Source organism: Stegodyphus dumicola, chromosome 4 (genome assembly GCF_044657685.1).
Source record: "Stegodyphus dumicola isolate Sdum_Otavi_A_Nest chromosome 4, ASM4465768v1".
Taxonomy (NCBI): domain Eukaryota; kingdom Metazoa; phylum Arthropoda; class Arachnida; order Araneae; family Eresidae; genus Stegodyphus; species Stegodyphus dumicola.
Window position 1 is genome coordinate 109,263,181 of NC_140771.1, and position 21,545 is coordinate 109,284,725.

The 21,545-nt window shown below is 32.1% G+C and overlaps 1 protein-coding gene across 2 annotated transcripts in view; it reads right to left on the reverse strand.

Annotated features, from left to right (window-relative positions):
- The window catches only part of LOC118197706 (potassium/sodium hyperpolarization-activated cyclic nucleotide-gated channel 3-like), an 847,214-nt gene that overhangs the window by 818,144 nt on the left and 7,525 nt on the right, over positions 1-21,545 (reverse strand). The gene's annotated exons all lie outside the window — the stretch shown is intronic.

Consider the following 21,545-nt stretch of genomic DNA (forward strand, 5'->3'; position numbering starts at 1 on the left):
AAAATGTGTCGTGGCAACGCAATTTTAACACCTGCTCTTTCGCTCGATGCAACCCCGACTGATTCTCGATAAGCCATCTTTTGTTTTTGTAAACAAGGATATAAATGATTGCTATTGCTCTAATTTTCTCTCGTTTTAAAAAGAAGTGATTAAAATTTGGGGGCCTTTCTACTAGAGAAATCAGAAGATTATATTTACAGTTATGTGATCCTACAATCAAAACCTTTTGTACTAATGGAAATGATATAGTCAGCAGAATAGGATCCCTCCGACCCCCAAAAAAACAGATTGGAACTCTAACCTGCCCGAAGTTTGTACTCATAGCGTTCTAAACACAGCTTCCGGTAAAATCGGAAGAAATTGCAGAAATCAACGAAGGCCTTTTTACAAAGCGCAAAAACGAAGCGGATCCATTACTGACAGTTTAGGAAATAAGGAGGTGTGGTTTTCTTTATAATTCTGCTAGAACAATCCTGCAAATTTGACACGATCTCCGCCAGTTTTCATGGTTCAATTATAGCAACTTTTACGCTCGGTAACATGATTTTAGAAACATCAGTATTTAATTTCGGGATGCAATGTGCTAAACCAAACGTAAAATGTGTAAACTGCAAAATATACCTTCATACCGAATGTTTGTGCCTTTTAAGTCTGTTAAACACTGTTTCTTGAATATTAAAAATATTTAATATATAAAAGCTTAATATTTTTAAGGAACAGCTAGAAATTATGCATGAAAACTAAGATTTAAAAATTGGTCAACAAAACCATAAGGAGGAGGAGGATTGGTGAAATATAATTCAGTTTCTGGCGTTAATTTTGTATATAAATTCTTTTCGAAAGGCTCTAATGCACATCACTATCCTTCATATAGGTACAGGTACAAGTTGAAAGATCTAACCTTAGTATAATATGGCGTATTCCACCTACACAGGAACCAATTGTACACAGGGAAACATCCCCTGGTTCCCTACTAGAAATCAACCGTGGCTCCCAGACTGCTCTAGCTAGACTAACAAGTGGCCAACTTAAATGTCTTTCCTTTGATAGTGGCAGAAAAATCCACCCTTCTTTTAAAAACTCTCTGACCATCCAGCTTCACCGGATCACATACTGGGTTGCATCGGACTTTCTAAGCAGGACTTAACATCCGATCCCCTCACTGTTATTGACTTTTTTTTACGATCAACAACCTACTGGAGCTGATCTGACACATGTCAGATCTTTCGAGGATAAACAACAACAACACAGGCACAAGTGAATTGGATACCATACACTTATAGATAGAACAGCTATAATTCAACCGCACTAACTGCGAAGTTTCGCCACAGTCTTAAGGAAGAGCACCATAGGGGGCGTCTGAGGGTTTTCCCCCCTCCTCTCTTACCTCTAACAACTTGAGATGACGTTCGGCTCGCAGTGTATTTTGACTGCTCTCTTGCCGCACAGATATACATTTATAAGTATTCCTACCTTTTTTTAGATTAGAGCCTGAATCCAGTGGTACGGCACTCATCATCACTAGTACTGTATCATTTAGGCGGCCTGAATGGCAAATTATCGTAATAAAGTAGGAACATTATACTTTTCAAAAATTAATAAACTGTGTTCAAATGCGTAGAGTTTATTAACAAAAATAATAATATTAGAATAGCACTTTTAAATACTTTTACGGTTCTCCAAAATACTACAAATAAAGAGCGTACTTTTGCTTTTGAAAATGATAATCTATACGATCACCGTCACAATTAATATAAACACGTAGATAAATAATAAAATGAGTATTTGTAGCACACGGACTTAAATACGCTAAATTGATGAAATTTTCATTTATGTTTCCAGTGCTTATTTTAATTCTCTCTAAAATTCAAATCTTTTTATAACGTAAAATTCCTTCTGAACATAGTACATCGTTTGATTTTAATGATTTGAGTTTTGGTTTATTTAAAAGCGCATAATTACTTTGTTACTTTGATACCTTGTTGCGGTACTAGTTTCAGCATATAATTTTATGTGGTATTACTAGCAAATTAATAGGTACTAGTAGGGAAACCTTGCGCATGGAATTTTAAACGAAAACCCAATGTTGGAGAAATTTGAGAAGAAAAGTATATATAATAAGGACTAGGGATCGTGAATTGCCAAGAAGGACAGAATGTTTCCTTACAAAGAACTGAAGTCTTCCAAACAAACTAGGATTGAAAGTTGCGAATAGATTATATAGGCATCATATTTTGGACTTGAAAGATATCGGAAAAATTCTCCAAATAATCAGGAGTGACAGCAGTTGTCAGATAATGACTACGTTAAATTACGGATGTAGGAGAGACCTAAAGAATTCATCAGCGAAAATCACAAATCTCGTGTAAATTAATTTGAGCAAAGAGGAACTTTTCATCATTTTACAAGGTTAAGTCTTACTGAGAAAAGTTTATTAAGGGTGAGAGGCATCTCTGAGAAAGTTATAAGTTCAGAGACGGTGTAAGACCTGAAATAGCAGTCTGCATCAGTAATTTCGTATTTGAAGTTTTCAGCGTAGTGAGCGATGTCATATTCTATGACTTTTTTAAAAGAAAGTTTTATTTAGTCTGTAGATGTGGTCTATTATAGGATCATTTTTTAGGTCTCTATAAATAATTTCGTTTCTTACGTACTTAGTGATTTACTTTAGTACTTTAGTGATTTTTCTGAGAGAGGTGTTTTGAAAATCTGCAACATATGTAAATCTGTTCGTGTGGCCGCATTCTATGCAGGCGAGGTATAGAATGGAGTGGATGCCTGCAGCATAAATACGCTTTTTGCGTATTTATACGCAAAAAGCGAATTTTAGTAAAAAAACGCTTTAAAATTATAGTATAAATACGCTTTAAATTTTAGTATAAAAACGCTATAAAAAGCATATTTAATATAAATACGTTTTTTGCACAAGTCCATTAACGAGGAGTACCAAAAAGGCGCTTGATCTTCGAAAACATCTCAGTGGCTTTGCCGATAGAGTTGGTGATATTGGCATTCCGGGTGAGAGAGAGCCGCTAAGCACATAGTAGTAAATCATTTCACTCTTCAAAGTAATGCATTGTAACATAATACTAACACAGTTATTACAAAGTTTTATTTTAAATTAAATTGATGCTTTTGCAAGAATAGATTATTAATAACATACCTTAACGGCAGCATACAGAAATGGGCAACTCCAAAAGCTCCTTTGAATTCATAGCATAACATCCTAAGTAAGCGAATCGAAATTTTTCATATATTATTCAGCTGAGTTAAGTTTTTTTACATAAATAGAAGCTTTTAGCTGGGTTACGTCCACTACCGCAATTGAAAAGGAAGACTCAAAGCCATAGCCTTCCCAATTTACTCATGTTATGCCAATTCGTTCTTGGTTAATTTAATTATTTGGAATATACTTTTTGGCATATTCTTTTTATTGCAATGAATATCTTATTTTAATAAATGATACCTGCTGAAAATTGCTGTCTGAAATGTATTCAGTCCATTTAGTTTGGATAAATGGAATTTTACTGTACTCTTCTTTCTCAGTTCAGGAAATATCTGGTAATTTAACTTTCATCTTAAAATGCGCATTAAAAATGAACATTACCTTATTTCAACAGAAAAACTTTTGCAACAAATAAACTAAAAGTTTTAAATCTGCTATAATCTTAATATTTATTTCCTCATTGCAGAGCTTTAAATATAAGATATATTATCTTCTTTCTTATTTCTGAGCTATGCCTATTCTTTTAGGAAACAAATAGCCTATGAAAGAAGAAGAAATAACATTTGAAATTGATTTTGAGTTTATTTGCTTTTAGTTAAAAATGTCACAATAAGTTTCCTTGTATATCTGGAAAGCTATTGGACCGAATTTCATATTTGTTCAGACGTTAAGACATCCTTAAGAAACAAAAAATATAAATCAAACTTTTATTAACAAAATTAAAAGTTCATTCTGTTTAATTTTAAAAATAGAAAACCTTATACAGATAATAAATATAAAAATATAGCTATTATTTTTACTAGATTTAATTAAGATTGTTTTCAACACTTCATTCCCCTGTCGAGAACGTATTTAAAGAAATTTTTATGATATTATTTTAAACATTTTCCAAAGCAACATAAACATAAATTTAACTAAGACAGTTTAAAATTATATCTTTATCACTTAGATTTCGCATTCGGTAGTATCGATGTCGTATACACAAGAAAGCGACAAGTACAATTTAACTATTGACAATATGCTTTTCGTTTATTTTGCACATAGTTTAAAATCTAAATATATGTGAATCATCATGCATTAGTAAATTAAATTTATCGTTATTGAAATTATAAAAGCGCGTATTTAAAATAGTTCCCTTTGTAAGAATGGTGCAGAATGATGCAAAAAATACCATTATATAATTTTATCACTAAATGAACTATCGTATGCGTATGAATCAATAACATAGGCCTATTTTATCTGAAAAGAGAATCAAATTTTAATTTTTAAATTTGAGTTTCACATTTGAGCAGTTTTAAATATTTTATAAAACCTAATTTCCTTAATTATAGCTCAAAATGGCTGATACGTATTATATAACTAAATGGCATCTTTTTTTTTTATCTGGCCCATCAAAGGTCGAGTGGTTATAAACACTGGAATATTAGTAAATGATCCCGGTGTTTTGCCAAGATAATAGTCATGGGTTAGAAACATTTGTAAGATAAATGATGTATCATATACATATGTATGGATAAAAGTATTCTATTTTGTCCAAATGTGGTTTATTTCTCAAATTGAAATGAAATAAAAAAAAAACACATGGAACATTATTTTATGTGTTAATAAAAGCTAACTAATGAAGCCATAGCAACATGCTTAAATCTCCGTTCAGCAGACAGTGACAAATGTTTGTTATAATGATACATATAATAGAAAAATTATTTTATCTGGAATTAAGGAACAACTAGATATCTGCTTTCCTTAATATCCTGCAATGAGAAAGGGCAGAACTTATTTTAACTTTTCTATATTAAATAGACTAAATCGCGTAGAAAATTTTAAAACTTATATAAACTTAAGATTCATACATCTGGAAATCTGGACAATTCTGGATGAATTCTTAGCAAAATGTTGTGAAGGTCTTTAGGTTGTTGCCTTCAGATTCTCAATATAAACTGAATATGAATTGTGGTTTTTACTATATTTTAATAATTTTCTGATGAATTAAAATATATTAAAGTGAATTTTCTTTTCAGCAGTAGTTTAAGTATCTCTAAATATTTATTTACCACAAGTACTTTTTATAATTAAACAGAATGAAAGGAATTTATTCCATGTTTCTGCGCTCAAAACATTATGCTCATTTTTCAAACATATAAATATAATTCATTTGCCAAAATAAATATATTTATATATATATAAAATATAAAATATGTAACTATAAACAGCATTTTAAATTAGCAATAGTCCCTAATTCCTTTTTTCAATTTGGGCACTCCCTCTCTGTATTGTAAAAATAGTAATAACATTTTGAAACTGTGTCGTATCTGAAAACTAATTATCTTAACCATCTGCACTGCATATAAGAAAATGTTTGCTATAAATATCACTGCAAAGAACTACGCAGCTCCCTTTGCCCTTTCTTTCCTTTTTCGCCTTCTTTCTGCAAGCTACGTATAGTTTACCTTTTCCTAAAAATGATGTAAGCTTTTAAAATGTTAATTACCCAATTTAATTACAAGAATAAAACTGTGCATAAATTCAGTGCCACTTCTGCTAAAGTTTCTATTATCCGTTGTTGTGTGAGCTGATGTATCTTCTAATCCTCTTCTAATCTACATGGCTCATTTGTTCAATACATTTGCTCTGTGCACGAAACTGGGACTCAACCAGTCATCTACACCGAATCATCGTAATTACGAACACAGAAATATAATTTAAAATGCGTGTGTGTGTGTGATTATGGCAAAGCCTCGAGGGCTATCTGCCTAAGAGGAGGGATGCCTTCGTGGAGGACTTTCTAAGGGAAACTGGCTCGTATACACGTTACACATGGGGAAAACCACGAAAACGCCCATGCAGCCAGCCCGTTCGCGGGATTCGAACCTCGGACCGAACTACCAGTGTTCAGCGACTTTACCACTCGGCCGCTGGTGGGCCCTAATTTAAAATGCAATTACAATGTAATTTATATTACATTGATACGATGTAGACGATTTCATGATTCAAATTACATGTTACACTTTTATATTTTACTAGGTTTAGCGTTAAGGATAGTTTTTGCTAATACAGTACACTATATTTATGTACTAAAAAAAGGAAAAAATGGGACCGAGTATAGAAATAATTACTTTTTAAATAGTAAACATTAAAACCGTAAACAGTTTTATACAGATTATTTATAATATTGAAAGGCAGAAAGCCTTAAAATCTTTGATTAAATATTAGTTTTCATTTTACTGTTTTTCTAAAACCAACCATTACAATATTTGTCTTTCGTATAAATTCACTTCATCGTTCTTCATCACATTTCTCTTATAAATTCGCAAATTTCGGCGAATTTATTTGCATGTTAATTATAGGTTCAAAAATAAAATGATTTCATTTAAAGTTCTTATTTCTTACCCTTTTCGAGGAGAAGCATTTTGCATAGAATAAATTTATTTTCGAATCATGTTAAATTTTACGCTTCACCAAAGATTTAAATATCGGCCAGTTTACCTTCCAAACGTTACTTTGATTTTACGCAATAGATTGCGTTGCATTTTTAATTTCAAGTGACTTTATGGCTTAACTTTGACTTTCAGTCAACTTATTTATTTAATGCTCGCTGCAGTTTCGCCATTTCATGAAAAAAAACAAAGCATAAACGTGTCTTCGGATTCCTGTTTCATTTTATTTTTTCAAAACTGAAATTAATATTCATAGAAACTGAAACTATCAGTTGCTGCCTGACGCTCTCGCTTTTGTCAGAAATATCATTTTATATCTTAATCGAATTTTTTTAAGAAGATAAAATTTTCTAATGAAATGTTTACAACACAGTAACACACATTTACGAACATTCTGCGTTAAATTCTAAAGTGTATAAATACATTTATGTATTATATGCAGAATATTAACTAAAAGATTTCACCAGTGTTTAAAGGTAAATTAAACAGAAAAGACTGAAAAGAATTTCCTTCATTTAAGTGAAAAAGTAACAATGGCTTTAATATTACAAGAATAATCATTGGGTTAATTTTATAAAGAAGAACTCTTTCGTTTTGGGAGATTATAAGAATTATGCTATCATTCCTTTCTTTCCACTGATTAGCTATAAAAATGCATGTATTTTGCAGAAATTCAACTTTAACAAGTTTTTCCTTCCATCAACAAAATTAGCAGTTCCTTATTCAGAGGACCCTATTCTAAATATGAACTTGTATGATATATACAGGATTCCTTGCCAATGTGGTTTAATTTACATTGTTCAAATTGATACAGTCTTAATATTTCGCTTTAAGGAAAGTGATGCATATGTTAGAAAAAATAGAAATGCACAATAAGCACACAATTAAAAATACAAAATATAGATTTTTTGGCTTTTAGTGGAATTTAGTTTAGGATTTACATTGAAAACTGTAATTTGCCATAAAGTGTTATATTTGTTTAAATGTTAAGGTGTTTTACTTATTTATATATGTTTAGAGTTTCGCGTGGACACCTTCGCAACAGCTTTACTATCCGAAATGTATATTAACGAATTAAAATACTCATTTTACTGGACACACAGAGTATTTTGAAATACGTTATGGTGCTTAGATGTACTACATTTTAAGTAGAAAGACATGCAGGTAGAAGTTCCTTCCGTATCAGTAAATGAAATACAGATATAAAAGCGATACTAAAATACTTGAAAGTTATACCATATGATAGCTACATAGATAGTCTCCAAAGTTATTTACATAGTCTGAGACACATCATATAAGTTCAGTTGTTTACCATTCATTTATGCTAACTGGTAAAGATTTTAAAATGAAGGTTGTCAGTTAGAAAGCTCTGCACTCAGTTGGTTTTACGAAGTTACGGTCTATTGGTTAAATTTTACTTTATACGTTACTTCAACTGATCCTATACAGTGAAGATCTCTTTCAATTAAGATTATAATTACTCTTCATTCTATGTAGGTAAAGTGAAATTACCGTTACAGGAAATAAAGGGCAAATCCTGCTGTTAAGGAAAAGTATAATTCTCGATTAAAGAAACTAAGTGCATCGGCAGAAACAATATTATTCATAGGATGTAGAAACCTGGCATTAAGTGTTAATCATGAATTCATCGAGAAACTCTAGAAAATTCAAACTAATGCAAAGGGAAGTGAAATAAAGAGGGAGAGTAATTTAAAGAATAATTTGCAAACATTTAAGAAACATTAAACTTAAAAATAAGTATAAGAATTTAAGTTGTATTAAACCAAATGTGATGTTACATTCAGAAAAAGGAACTAGCCCTTACATAGATTTATTGGTAGATTATCACAGGACGCAATGAAATATGTCTGTGTATTGCTATAAATCAATAGTACACAGGCCTTAGGAAAATATTTATCATGTTATTTACCCTAATAGTAAAAGTAAATTTGATATAAAACATACGTTAAAAAAGTGGAGCCGACCCAACTTATTCAAATGTACTAAGCATTAAATGCTAGACGCCTACAAGAAAGACATTTTCAGTTCTTTCCTTTGTTTATTATTTGCTCCGTCTTCAACACTACGCGAAAAGAGAGGTTTTCTCCTCGTAGGACTTTCTAAGGGACACTGACTCGCATTCAAGTTACACATGGGAAAAGCCACAAAAGCACTCATGCAGCCAGCTTAATTCACCAGACCGGGAGTCTAGTCCGGGGATCGAATCCCGGACCGAAATACCAGTGTTCAGATGACGTTACTGCTCGGTCGCTGGTGAGCGACATTTTGCAGTTCTAACGTCTAACATCACATTCAAGTTTTAGACTTAAGCCTGGATTTCTATGCCAATAACATTTCCCTTTATGACTTATGAATACAGCGAATGTAACAGAGAAATCTGCTACAAGTTTTATATAAGGCAAGAATAATATATAGAAAATTCCTTTGTGGTCTGGCAAATACAATATACAATTAGGCGAGTTCAAATGAGTTTAATAGTTTCCCTCTTAACGTCAAACAAAAAAGTTAGGACTTCCTTCCCAAGCTAACCGGATTCGCATAATATAGTTCTGAGTAATAACTTGCAATAAAATGAATGTTATCATAAACGGCTTATAATTAAGTTCAATTTTTGTGTTGTACTCCATTTAAATTTATTTATACGTTATAGACTTAATAAACTTTGTGATGTAGCCGTTCCTCAATAGACACTAATGCCGGCTAGCTTTAAAAGGATTTATTAACAGAGCACACAGGAACGGTTACAAACAAAAGAAATATATATAAAAATGAAACATAAACGAAATGGAACATCAAACATTGAGAATTACATAACATAGTAAGCTATCATCATGGCGGCTGGAGGTCGACTGACTTTTTTTTCATATCGCCACGAGATGGCGTTTAAATAAAATAGTTCGGTTACAGTTCATGAGTTCATGGCGTGAATAAAATAGTTCAATTACACTTAAATAGGTCTGTTACAACTTTTTAATTAAAGTAATGTAATATTATTGAAACGTAGAAATTGGAGATGAATTACATTGGAGTAAATCGGTTGACCAGTTATCTTCCGCCCAGACACTCGTAGTTCACCAGAAGACCAAAACTAGTTTTTCGCTCTTTTCCTCTTCTGTAATGGGCATCGATATCAATTTCCCTTAATGGGCTCGCTCATACACCTTAAACCCCTTATGATCTTCGAATATGTGATTGTTACAAGAATTGGGATAACTTATTTATTTTAAAAGCAATTACTTCCAACTTTTTATGGCTGACTACATAATATAGCTGATTTCTGAAATCGTAATCAGAAAGTTTGTGTTGCCGCAAATATTTTTGTAATTTAATCCGCTTTGGGACAAAAATTTTCGTCATGTTTCCACCTTGCGCGCATAGTTTAAAATTATCTTGCATTAGTTAATTCCATAGTTTATATATAGCTTTTATAATATTTGGAAACTACTGTAACCAAAAAAAAAAAAAAAAAAAAAAAAAAAAAAAAAAGAAAAAGAAAAAAAAAAAAAAAAACTGAGAATTTTATGTTAAATTTTATTTGGAGTTGAGTTTATAAAATGTATTTTATTAAAAAAATCTGTAATGTTTTCGTGAATAAAATTTTTTAATATTCAAATATTCATCAAATTTTTGATTCAGTTAGAAAATAGTGCCCATATAAAGAATTCCATCAAATTTCAAGTATGTACCATTAGCTATTTTTAAAATATCATGCGCGCAAGGTGGAAAAATGACGAAAAGTTTTGTCACAAAGCGGATTAAATTACAAAAATATTTGTGGCAACACAAACTTTCTGGTTACTAGTTTCAAAACTAGCTATATTATGTAGTCAGCTGTAAAATGTTGGAGGTAATTCCTTTTAAAATAAATAATATATCTCAATTCTTGCAAGTCACATAATTTGAAGCTCATAAGGGGTTTAAGGTATATATAAGCCCCCTTAAAATACTCCATTCTACAGGAGATAAAACTAAGTAATCTAATCTTATGCACTTTACAGCATTATTAAGCCTGAGATTATGTGCTAAAAGCAAATGCTTGAAAATTGATTATTTAATCATTCTCAAGAATACATCTACCAAAAAATTAGTTTTAGAAACATTATTCAACATCATACTCAACATTAGGTTTCCCGTCTGGGTGCTAATTTACATTTTAATGTCCAGGATCCAACATTTTTACATTTAAATTCTGTGTTTTCGGAAACAACAACAAGAAACCTTAATTAGGTACTTTCAAAACCACTAAGAACGTCATTAAAACAACTAAGACGAAAATCTCCGAAGAGGAAAAAAATTAATTGTCGCACCAGTAGCTAAACAATTCTTACCGAGCGGAAGAAAACCTCAGCTCAGAAATAAACCCAGAAGTGACTCGAAAAGCCATTAAATGAAATACTGATTCAACTCCTTAATAGATTTCTTTGGGGACCATCTTTCGCATAATTTGGCATCCGGGATAACTTCAGTTACGGTTCCAGTTTTAGGCAGTGAATCTTCTACTCAGGAAGCAGTTTTCCCATTACGTACATCTCGTGATGGGACAAATTACTTTCCCTATAGCGCCGTCTAAGGCTTTTCTGAAATGGATTTTTTGCAGCAGCTGGTGATATTTCACGCTCTGTAGACGAGTATTTTTCTATAAAATTTTAGAGAGAAAGTAAATACCTACTGCATCTTGTTGAGCAGGTTCCACTGAACCTTTAAAAGGGCTATTATATTTTCTGAATCATGAAAAAAAAAATATTTAATGGAAAAGCGGTTTGCACTGAGATGATTTTTAAGGTATGATAATAACTTTAAAGCATTTAGTTTCAGCAAGGAGTTTGTCGATTCAGCTATTGTATCAGAAAATTAAGTTTTTAGCATTTGTAAAATTTAATCACACCTAACCTCCATATCACACATCATTTGAGTTCTTGATTGGAAATATTCTTTTCAATTGGCACTGAACTTAATTTACATATTCTGTATGATGCCACATTTTTGTAACAAAATAAAGTCTCATATGTCTTAAATTTGTTTGTGATATTCAATTCTTTCATTTTGAATCGTGAGAAAAACTCGATACTGAATTAGTAAATGAAAATAAGCAGTTTTTAATACAATGAAGAATTTATATCCTTTGTAAATGTTTTATCAAATTAAGGACGTTATCGAATGGCATTAAGATATAAAATCTGGATATGCCAACTTAGAAAGAAACTTAAAAAGTTAAAAACTTAAAAAACTTAACTTAAAAAGAGAGAAAATATGACTTACAAACTTAACTCACGCATTTTGGTAAAAATTACTTCAACCAGAAAAGATTTTAGGATAATGATTTTAGTACCCCATTTCGCTATTGGATTGATTTATTTAATTACGGCAAAGCTCTTTAGGTTTACCTGCCTAAAGGTACGGATGCCTTCGTGGAGGCCTTTCTAAGAGAAACTGGCTGGTATAAACGTTACATACAGGGAAAACATAAAAACGCTCATACAAGCATGCCCGACCGCAAGATTTGAGCCTCGAACCGAACTACCAGTGTTCAACGAATTTACCGCTAGGTTACTACCACCTTTCGTATACTATTTGATTTGAGGGTGTGGTTGCTATAGCTTAGATTAGCGGTCGTCAACCATTAGAACTTCACGAACCATTTATATATATAATTTTATATTTGGCCGACCACTAATATGAATTTAAAAAAAGTAGCAAATACATTTATACAATAATAATCAGCAAACTACACATATATCGTTCACATTGAAAAATTACATGAAAAGTACAAAAATCTTACCTTCGTACAGAAAGCTTCACATTTCCATATCACTGAAGAGAAACTTTACGAAAAGCAGGAACGAATCGGCAAAAGCAAAGTATTAACAATAAACTGATCGTGTCATGCCACCAATTTTTAATTATTGTAAACATAATAATCATCGCTTACTCAGTAATGGCACCATCGATCAACAGTTGGACAAAACAAAAACGGAAACTTCCAATGATGCAATTATAAACAAGAATGAAGATGGCTCTCATAAAAATCCCTCAAGCTGCCTGTTGACACGACTAAAATAGCGTTATCAACGACTAAAATAGCGTATGTTTGTAATTCAAAAGGAAAAAAAGTTGTAATTTTTAATACATAAAATTTCATTTCAGGAATTAATTTTGCAATTAAAGAAATTAGAAAGAGATTAAGAGAAAATTAACTATTATTATGATTATAAGAAGAAAATTAATTTTGCAATTAAGGATTAGAAGAATTTTTCCTGGTTACTCTCTATAACCATTTCGCAATTTAATCAAATATCAAATCAATATTCAAGGATATCTAAAAGTAACTTTCCTAACACATGAATAGTTTGGATTTTTCTCATCAAAGATTCTGCTTCGGAAAACCAAAAGAACGGGCATTATTAAGCATTTCCGAATATGAATGATTTTGATTCGAAAAATGTGTAAAGGATATTTTAAGAATATAATATATTGCAATGGAATTTGTATTGCGTTTTGTTGTAATAACGATAGTCTTAAATAACTGCAGTACTGATTACGCTTCTAAAATGCATTTATACTAAATTTTAATTTTATAATTTTTGTCTTTCGAACTGTTTATTTGACCTAATTAAATCACAAAAAGACAAGAATTATATCTTCGGATGCATTCTATTTTTATGTAAGATTATTAAGATTAATCGCAGATTTCAAAAGAATATTATTATTTAATGAGTGCAGTAAAATGTGTATAGCGATATTTTAATATTTTGAACCGCTGCCAAAATAGCCGAAAAGAATAAAGAATTTAAATTTGAATTGGCTGTGTTTATGTTGAAATCGAAAATAATCCAAACAGAAAATAATTTATAATTTGACTGGTGTGCTTTTATATTCTGGAACTAAATATGAGATAAAACATGACTTAGCCATGAAGTAATGCGAAAACGTAAAACGTTATATCTTCAGCTGTAAGACAGATATTCATTCAGAAGATTAATGCTTGAAAAATATTCAGCTATTTTTAACCAAATACAGCACATGTCGATGTCGTGTCCTCGTGATTAAAAATGAAAAAGGCGTTAAAGAACTTGCCTCTGGATTCATTTCTGAATTTATTGAATATTCATTATCATAGCAAGGTGTTTGATGTGGAAGCAATTGTCATAGTGATGGATAAATTTTAAAGACGTTTACAGGTTGCGAAAAGGAATACTCACATGAAGAAGTACGAAGAGTTGCTGTTGAAAACTGTCCCACCGGAATCGGAGAGCTAAGAAGTCTCCGGACATGTCTCGTAGCCTACATTTACCGGTGCGTAATAAGAAAACGAGAAGAAGTAACCCTAATACCGTAATAATACTTTGATACTTTCGTCAGTATACTGGCGTACAGCAGGAGATTCTACTTTTCCCTGCTTTTACCAGATCGAGATTCTAAGAGATTCCCGTTTAGAGCCTGACTTTTTAAAATCCGCAATCAAATATATCCTCTAGATGAGATGAATTTGACGGGGAATACGTTTGGAGCACTTTACTCTTGAAAACAGAGCGGAGGAAACTAGGATCTGTCCTAATACAACCTAAGCAACCTATTTATAGTATTTTTATAAAGCGTCCGTTGCCACAGTCAAACTGGAATCCAGAGTGAAAAATGTGAAGGCTTACCTTTACAATGAATCACCATTCACATGAATGATTTTACGTACAAGATGGAAAGATTCTAAATCATGGCAAAATAAAAAAAAAAAATTAATAAAAAACACAATTTATAATGGTAACAAATTATGAATTTATTAAACGTTAGATAAGTTTTTCACTTAAAACATGCTATTGGTTAAATATAGACATAACATTGATGTTCATTTTTGAAATGATCTAAACATTTATGTCTCAGATAACATAAAAATAATTTTTATGTGAAAAAGTAATTGTCAAATTACTTTTATGTTCTTTTGCCGTAGTTCTTTTACTCCAAGTGTCATACCTTTCTTTTAACATTCTCAAAAATAGCATGCAAAAAATACATTACTCATTTGCAAAATTAATGACATTCAAAGTGAAGAAAATGAATAACGTTTCTTTAAATATTACCGCATGTCTTCGTGGTGTAATTGGAAAGCACGGCTGGCTGGCAGTCGGCGAGTCAGGATTTCGAATCTCGGTGACATAATTACCGATTCCTTGTTTACCGGGTTCTAAAAATTATAAGTGAATTTATAAGTAGTTCCCGAACTAATGGTGGAAGATAATCCGTCTCCACTTGGATTTGGTGAGTGGGTCCGCTAATCTCAATCGCCCTTTAATGTACTGTATATATGTAAAATATAAGTTATTTTATTCTCCTTTATCATCTGCCTTCATTTTGTAATTTGAAACATGTCCAAATAGCAACAGAAAAGTCCGGAGATCGAATGGCGTTGAAGGCATTGCCAAATTTTCATTGTTCTTTCTACGAAATACTTGGCATAAAATGTTTTTAATACTTGGCATAAAATTTCTAAACTAAATTTTGAAATAAATTCGTTCAAAATATTCAACTTGTCTCTTGTTTTCTGTAATTGTTTCTGTAATACATTATTAACTTGAGTAAAGCCTGCTTCCAGTAGGGTAGAAGAGAGAAAAGTTAACAATGTTGGTAAATAAAAACATTATTTTTGGATATTTCTCTCGGATGATTTTAAAATTCGAAAACTTTGCTAACCCCAGTGTTTTAAATAAGACTTGTATTTCAACATCTTCCTTCAATGCAATCAACTCTTCTTGCGTCATATTATCAAGGCTATATGTATCGCAGTTCAGCGATTCAATGAGCAATACTTGCATATTCGAATTTTCAATCTTAGAAGTGAACATTAAAATCTTTTAATTGCACAAGTGATTTTTATAGAAAAATATATCTTAACGGACATACAGTAACAGACAATCGCATTTGTGTATTTTCTCCCTTATTCTTATTTTATATGAAATCTTGCTTACTCTTTGTTACACCTTTATATCAATATATAAATTATTATCAATTTTATTAACACGTTTTGTGCAATTAATTGGATTTGATTATGCCGATCAATTGCCTGAATATATTCCACTATGAACTACGAATCCACTCCTTGACCATCATTAGCTCTCTTTAAAATTTCATTGACCCCCAGTGGGCTAGTACCAAATCTCTGCTTTAAATGAAGAATAATTGTGTGCCATATGAACTTAGCCATAAGGGAAGAAATGAGCGTGTAATGAAACATTTGAATCTGTTCAATAAAAAAGCAAAATGTCTTTCATATGCAGGATCGTCATAAATAATGAAACACTGTTGTGTTAAACCAAATGCAAAGAACTCTTGGTAATTTTATTTAAGCAAGATTATGAACAGTGAAATGCAGTATTTATCCCAAAGAATGTGTTATGCATCTAGTAGGATATGGGTAATATGTTTTATGAATTCTTGAAATTATGTTAAACATAATGACGATCACAACAAGCAACAATTAGTGCTTTTGAATAACGAAATAGATAGAAACATAAATTTACTTGCAAAAAAATGCGTCCCTTTAAATTTCTCCGTGATAATGTTAAGTTGGGGTTGCAAAATCAATTGCGAAAAGGCTACTGAAGCTTGCTTAGGAAATGTTTCATCGTCCACCATATATTCCTGAAGTAGTCCTTTCAGAGTATCATTGATTAAACTTGCTCATGCAAAATACTTGTCTGTTACGTACTACCAGACATCCGATTAAGCTAAAATAATTAATTCATCGCGTTGCATTATGAAATGTTCTTGAAATTCAAATATCTCATTCAGAGACGAAATTATTTCGTAGTACGTCAGATACCTAATCAGTTGCGGAAAGTCACAAATCACAACTTTTATTTTTATCATTCAAGGTTATAGTTTCTTCTTAAATACAAGTTGCATTGTCCTGAAAACAAATTAAAACTTAATATTAACTAAAATACCACCTTGTGAAAAGATTTTGAGGACACTGAAGAAAACAACAATCAGCATTAGTTGCATCAATACATGGTGTGTTATAAGGCAACTTGTCAATACAATGGAAAACAAAGCTCTCGACGCAATGCTATAAACAGCGCCAGTCGCTTTGTTTTCCTGTCAGTTGTTACCATGTGAACACAGGTTTCCCTTTCTTCAGTTTCGCTTTTGCAGCTAAGATTCTATTCACACTTTAAACTGGCCCGCAAATTTACGGAACTTGAGCTGATTCCTATTGCGCTTTTAAAGAAGATTTTAAATTACATTTGACATTTACTTTATTATGGTACAGCATGAATGCATTTTATTACAATATAATATCTTTAATATATTGAATATATTTGTTTTGCAAAATGGTGTTTGTTTTGAAAAATGGAAAAATTTTTGAGTAAAAGAACTACTTCGAATTAAAAAGTGTTTTGCGGAGGAAAAAATATCAAAATAAAACGTTTAGAAATGGTAAAACTGTATATATTTCTCCTGTAATGGTGCCTTCACAGGCCACATATAATCCCTTTATTAAATCTTACACTGCAAAACATAACCGCTTTCTAAATATTTTTATAAAGCAAATGGGACTAAATCAATGTAGTGCTACAAAAGCAATTTCGAAAACATGATTTTTCAAATTATTTTTATTTCTCAAAAACAGTGTTTCCTTATTCGAAGTTTCGTATATCACGAAATGTTCATCTCAGAAAAGAACCATTAAAATAGAAAAAATTAAGCTTCTTTTTAGTTACATCTTGAAATGTGTAACAGTAAAATTTATTGATTGGATGATAATTTTCACTCAATGTTATGGCGTTGCATTTTTACGTTTCTAGGAAAATCTATAATTAATGGAAATTTTCTTTTTATATGACCAAAGCTACGCGTGATGTGAAAAATTCAGTGATATATAACTAATGGATTCAAATCTGGTGTAAATAATTACTTTCCGCAGAGTTTGAAAAAAAAAATCTGAGGAAGTTGAGTAATTCTGCAACTCCACATTCCGGACATCTATAAAGACTTCGACGGTAATTATTCATTCCAAACAAAAGCATCTATTTTCCGCGATGGAGATCAACGAGAACTGGAGAGTTTAACATTATCGAAAAATATTTAATGCTCCGTTTACCTAAGCTTCCGTGAGATAAATGCTTTTCCAGGGCTATGCGCGTTTAAAGAAAAAAAAAAAAAAATGTAAGCTTAAATAAGTACCCCGAAAACGAGGTCTCGGGGTGCTGTTTCCTTGAATGGTAATGACACAAGCTTACCCTGCGGAAAATGTTAAATCAAGTCTGTAACAGCTTTTTCCCATCGATTAGTCATCCGAAGGTGAATTTAGAGAAATAAGAGTTAATGATAAAATCTACAGTAACATAATTTAGCAGATTAACACAAGAAATCAGAGGAAAATACGACGCGAAATTAAGTATTTTTCCCTAAGTACTCCCGTGTAGTAGCTTGCAAACATTAATTTAAAATTTTGTTTGCCCTCAGAAGTAATAAATACGAGGCGTATTCGGAAACAAAGTACCGTTTTGAAAAAAAAAAAAAAATAAAAATAAAAAAAAAAAAATAGCAAAACAATTTTTTCGAATCCAATTTTATTTTTACATGAAAATACATGTCTTAAACTATTTTCCAACATAGTTTCCACCAATGATCAAACACTTGTCATAGCGGGTGACCAGTTTTTGTATACCATCGTCAAAGAAACTTCTCGCCAGTTTCGATAACCACGACTCCACAGCATTTTTCGTGTCATCGTCAGATCGAAAGCGCTTGCCACCAAGCTCGCGCTTCATGTGCAGGAACAAGCGATAGTCGGACGGCGCCAAGTCCGGGCTGTACGGCGGGTGATCGAACTGCTCCCAATGAAACTGTCGAATTAACGATTGAGTGACGCCAGCAGTATGGGGCCGAGCATTGTCATGGAGCAACACAATTCCTTTACTGAGCATTCCTCTTCGTTTGTTTTGAATGGCACGCCTTAGTTTTGTTAAAGTCTCACAATATCGTGCCGCATTAATGGTTTCACCTCTGAGAAGAAATTTAGTAAGCAAAACACCTTTTCTATCCCAGAAGACAGGGCACATGATTTTTTGTGATGACATTGTCACTTTGAACTTTTGTTTTTTCGGAGAATGAGTGTGTCTCCACTCCATCGATTGTTGTTTCGATTCTGGTGTGAAATGACACAACCAAGTTTCATCACCTGTCACAATTTGGTTTAAAAAGTTTTCTCCCTCATCACTGTACCTACCGCGTGAGAAATGTCAGGGCACTACCAAGTCGCTTTGTTTTGTGAACATCAGTGAGCATTTTTGGAACCCATCGGGAACACAGTTTGCGATAATTCAAGCGGTCAGACACAATTTCGAACAAAACAGTACGTGAAATTTGTGGAAATGCCTCTGAAATAGTTGTCATTGTGAAGCGTCTGTTCTCATGAATTGCTTCATCAACTTTCCTTACCAAATCATCGGTGACAACAGAAGGCCGACCACTCCGAGCCTCGGCGTGGACATTTGTTCGAACTGCATTAAACATTCTTACCCACTTTCGCAGCATCCCATCACTTATCGCGTATTCACCGTAAACTTTTGTCACTTGACGATAAATTTCGCCCGGTTTAACATCCCTCGCGTTCAAAAATTTAATCACGGCACGAATCTCACAGTCAGCGGGAGAACTAATTGTCTTAAACATTTTGAATGTGCACAGCAAACTGAAAACACAACATAGAGCAACCAAAATGGCGACAATTGAAAGTCAGTGAACAAGAAAGACTAGTGCGCATGCGCGGGACGCCTACCATAGCGCTGCGACGGCGCTAGAATGAAACGGTACTTAGTTTCCGAATACGCTACGCAGTACACTTAAGTGCATGTAACAACATTTTAGACAATGTTGTCTTTTGTTTAGGCACTGGAAATACTCAGACAATCCAGCCTATTTTAGGAACAATGAAGTATTAATGAGTTTTTGTTTTCTTTCCAAAATTCAATGTAAGTGCTGTTATTAGGTAACTGAAAATTGCTTTCCTTTTAGAGCCATTCTCTTACTAACAAAAGTAAATCTTAAGGTGTAATCAGTGACAAAGATATCAAGTAAGAATGTCTGAAATATTTAGAGATCAATTTCTTTATATATGGTCTACATATAATTTCTTATGCCTTTTCATAAACTATCTTTCGTAAATGTAAAATAGAAGTGCAGAGAAAAGAAAGAATACTAGTAACAAGGAGACTGTTAAAGAATTAAATCTCAGCAGCCTAACGACAAAAAATTATATGACATGGCTTTGTCTTGCCACTTTAGTTACTCAAATAAAAAAATATAAAATGATAGTGCGGAGGGAAAATGATAGTGCGGATATTATAATGTTTTCTCTACATCAGTATTTCTCTGCAATAGCAAGCATATTTTCATAACTGTGCAGCTCGTTTTCATCTTCGCGAGATGCACATTATCACAGTGTGATATATTTTAACTATCCGAGAAGCAGAAATTATTTTGTGCTTCAAAATACATGCCCAAATCAGTTTAATTATGTATCCTTTTCATTCTTTCAAAATATCACATACAAATAAGATGTGGATTGAAGGATGTGTTTTTTCGCTTTCCGAAGAGAAATAATTTTCTTCTATAATTCAAAAACATTACAAAATACATCATATTTAAATTTCTAAGTGCAAAATACGGAAAATATTAGTCGAAAAGCGAAACATCCTCAATCATTATTTTTACGTTGAAAGAAATCTCCGAGCGAATACTCTGAAAACTTACGTACTGAATGGTTGTAAAGTTAAAATGTTGATATCATTAGAATATCCTTCGCAATTTACTATGCATAAATATTCCTAGCATTAATTTTCCAATAAACAAAAGTGTTATCAGTATTTGTCAAAAGAATTAAAACTATCGTTTAAGGGGAAAAAAGTAAATATTTTAATTTTATAATATAGTTATAATTTAATAAATGTGAATGGAATTCGTTTCTGTTGAAATCCAGTTTAAGAACAGAGCGAAATATAGACTCTCGTTCTTTTTGATAGCATAAAGTAACAAGCTCTATATATGAGGACTTATACCCAAGTCTTAGTACAACAGAGAGTCAGAAGAAAGGTGTAAATACCCGTTTATTCAATCCAATATAATTGCACAGATGGCCGCACATGGTCTTACATAAAGCCAACACTTCTGGCTTAACTTAAACAGGTAATGTGAACTTGAAATAAAATGTACTAAATCTAGGATAATGTAACGTACTGGAATCACTCAACGCCACAGAATCAAATCGCTAGGAATTCAAAATAACAACGTGGCCTTCAAGCAGGCATAATACGCTCTGAAATCTCCTTTCAAAACCTTTTGCTAAAATAGCATCTCTTTCTGCCGCAATTTGAATACACACGCGCTATCTCATTAGCATTCCTGCAGGAAAGCATGAGTGAAACTGTTAGTCAAACTAAATAAATCCCCACAAAATCAATTCACGTGTCATCACAATATAGAGGAAATTGCCGTCCTTCTTTGGTTATGTACTGATAATTAAACTTATTTTTTTAGAATCGAATTTTATTTTATTTTGCCTTTCCTTATAGCGGAACGTTATAAAATATTTCAGACTGAGGATTTAATCTAACAATCTGATAAATATAATTAATGCCTAGTCATTAAAACTCACAGTTATAAACGTAAAAAAAATCAATACCTTATGCTCTTATTTTGTTTTCTTTGATATCTCAACAAAACATAAACGAAAAATTCCATAATTCTTTCTTTTAGAGATACACTTCAAGTGCTTTCTTTCAAGGATGCATGAACTAAGGATTCTATGCCACGAGTATTTAATCCGTTGATCTTCTACTTGCGTCATTACACAAGTCTATCAGTTTTAA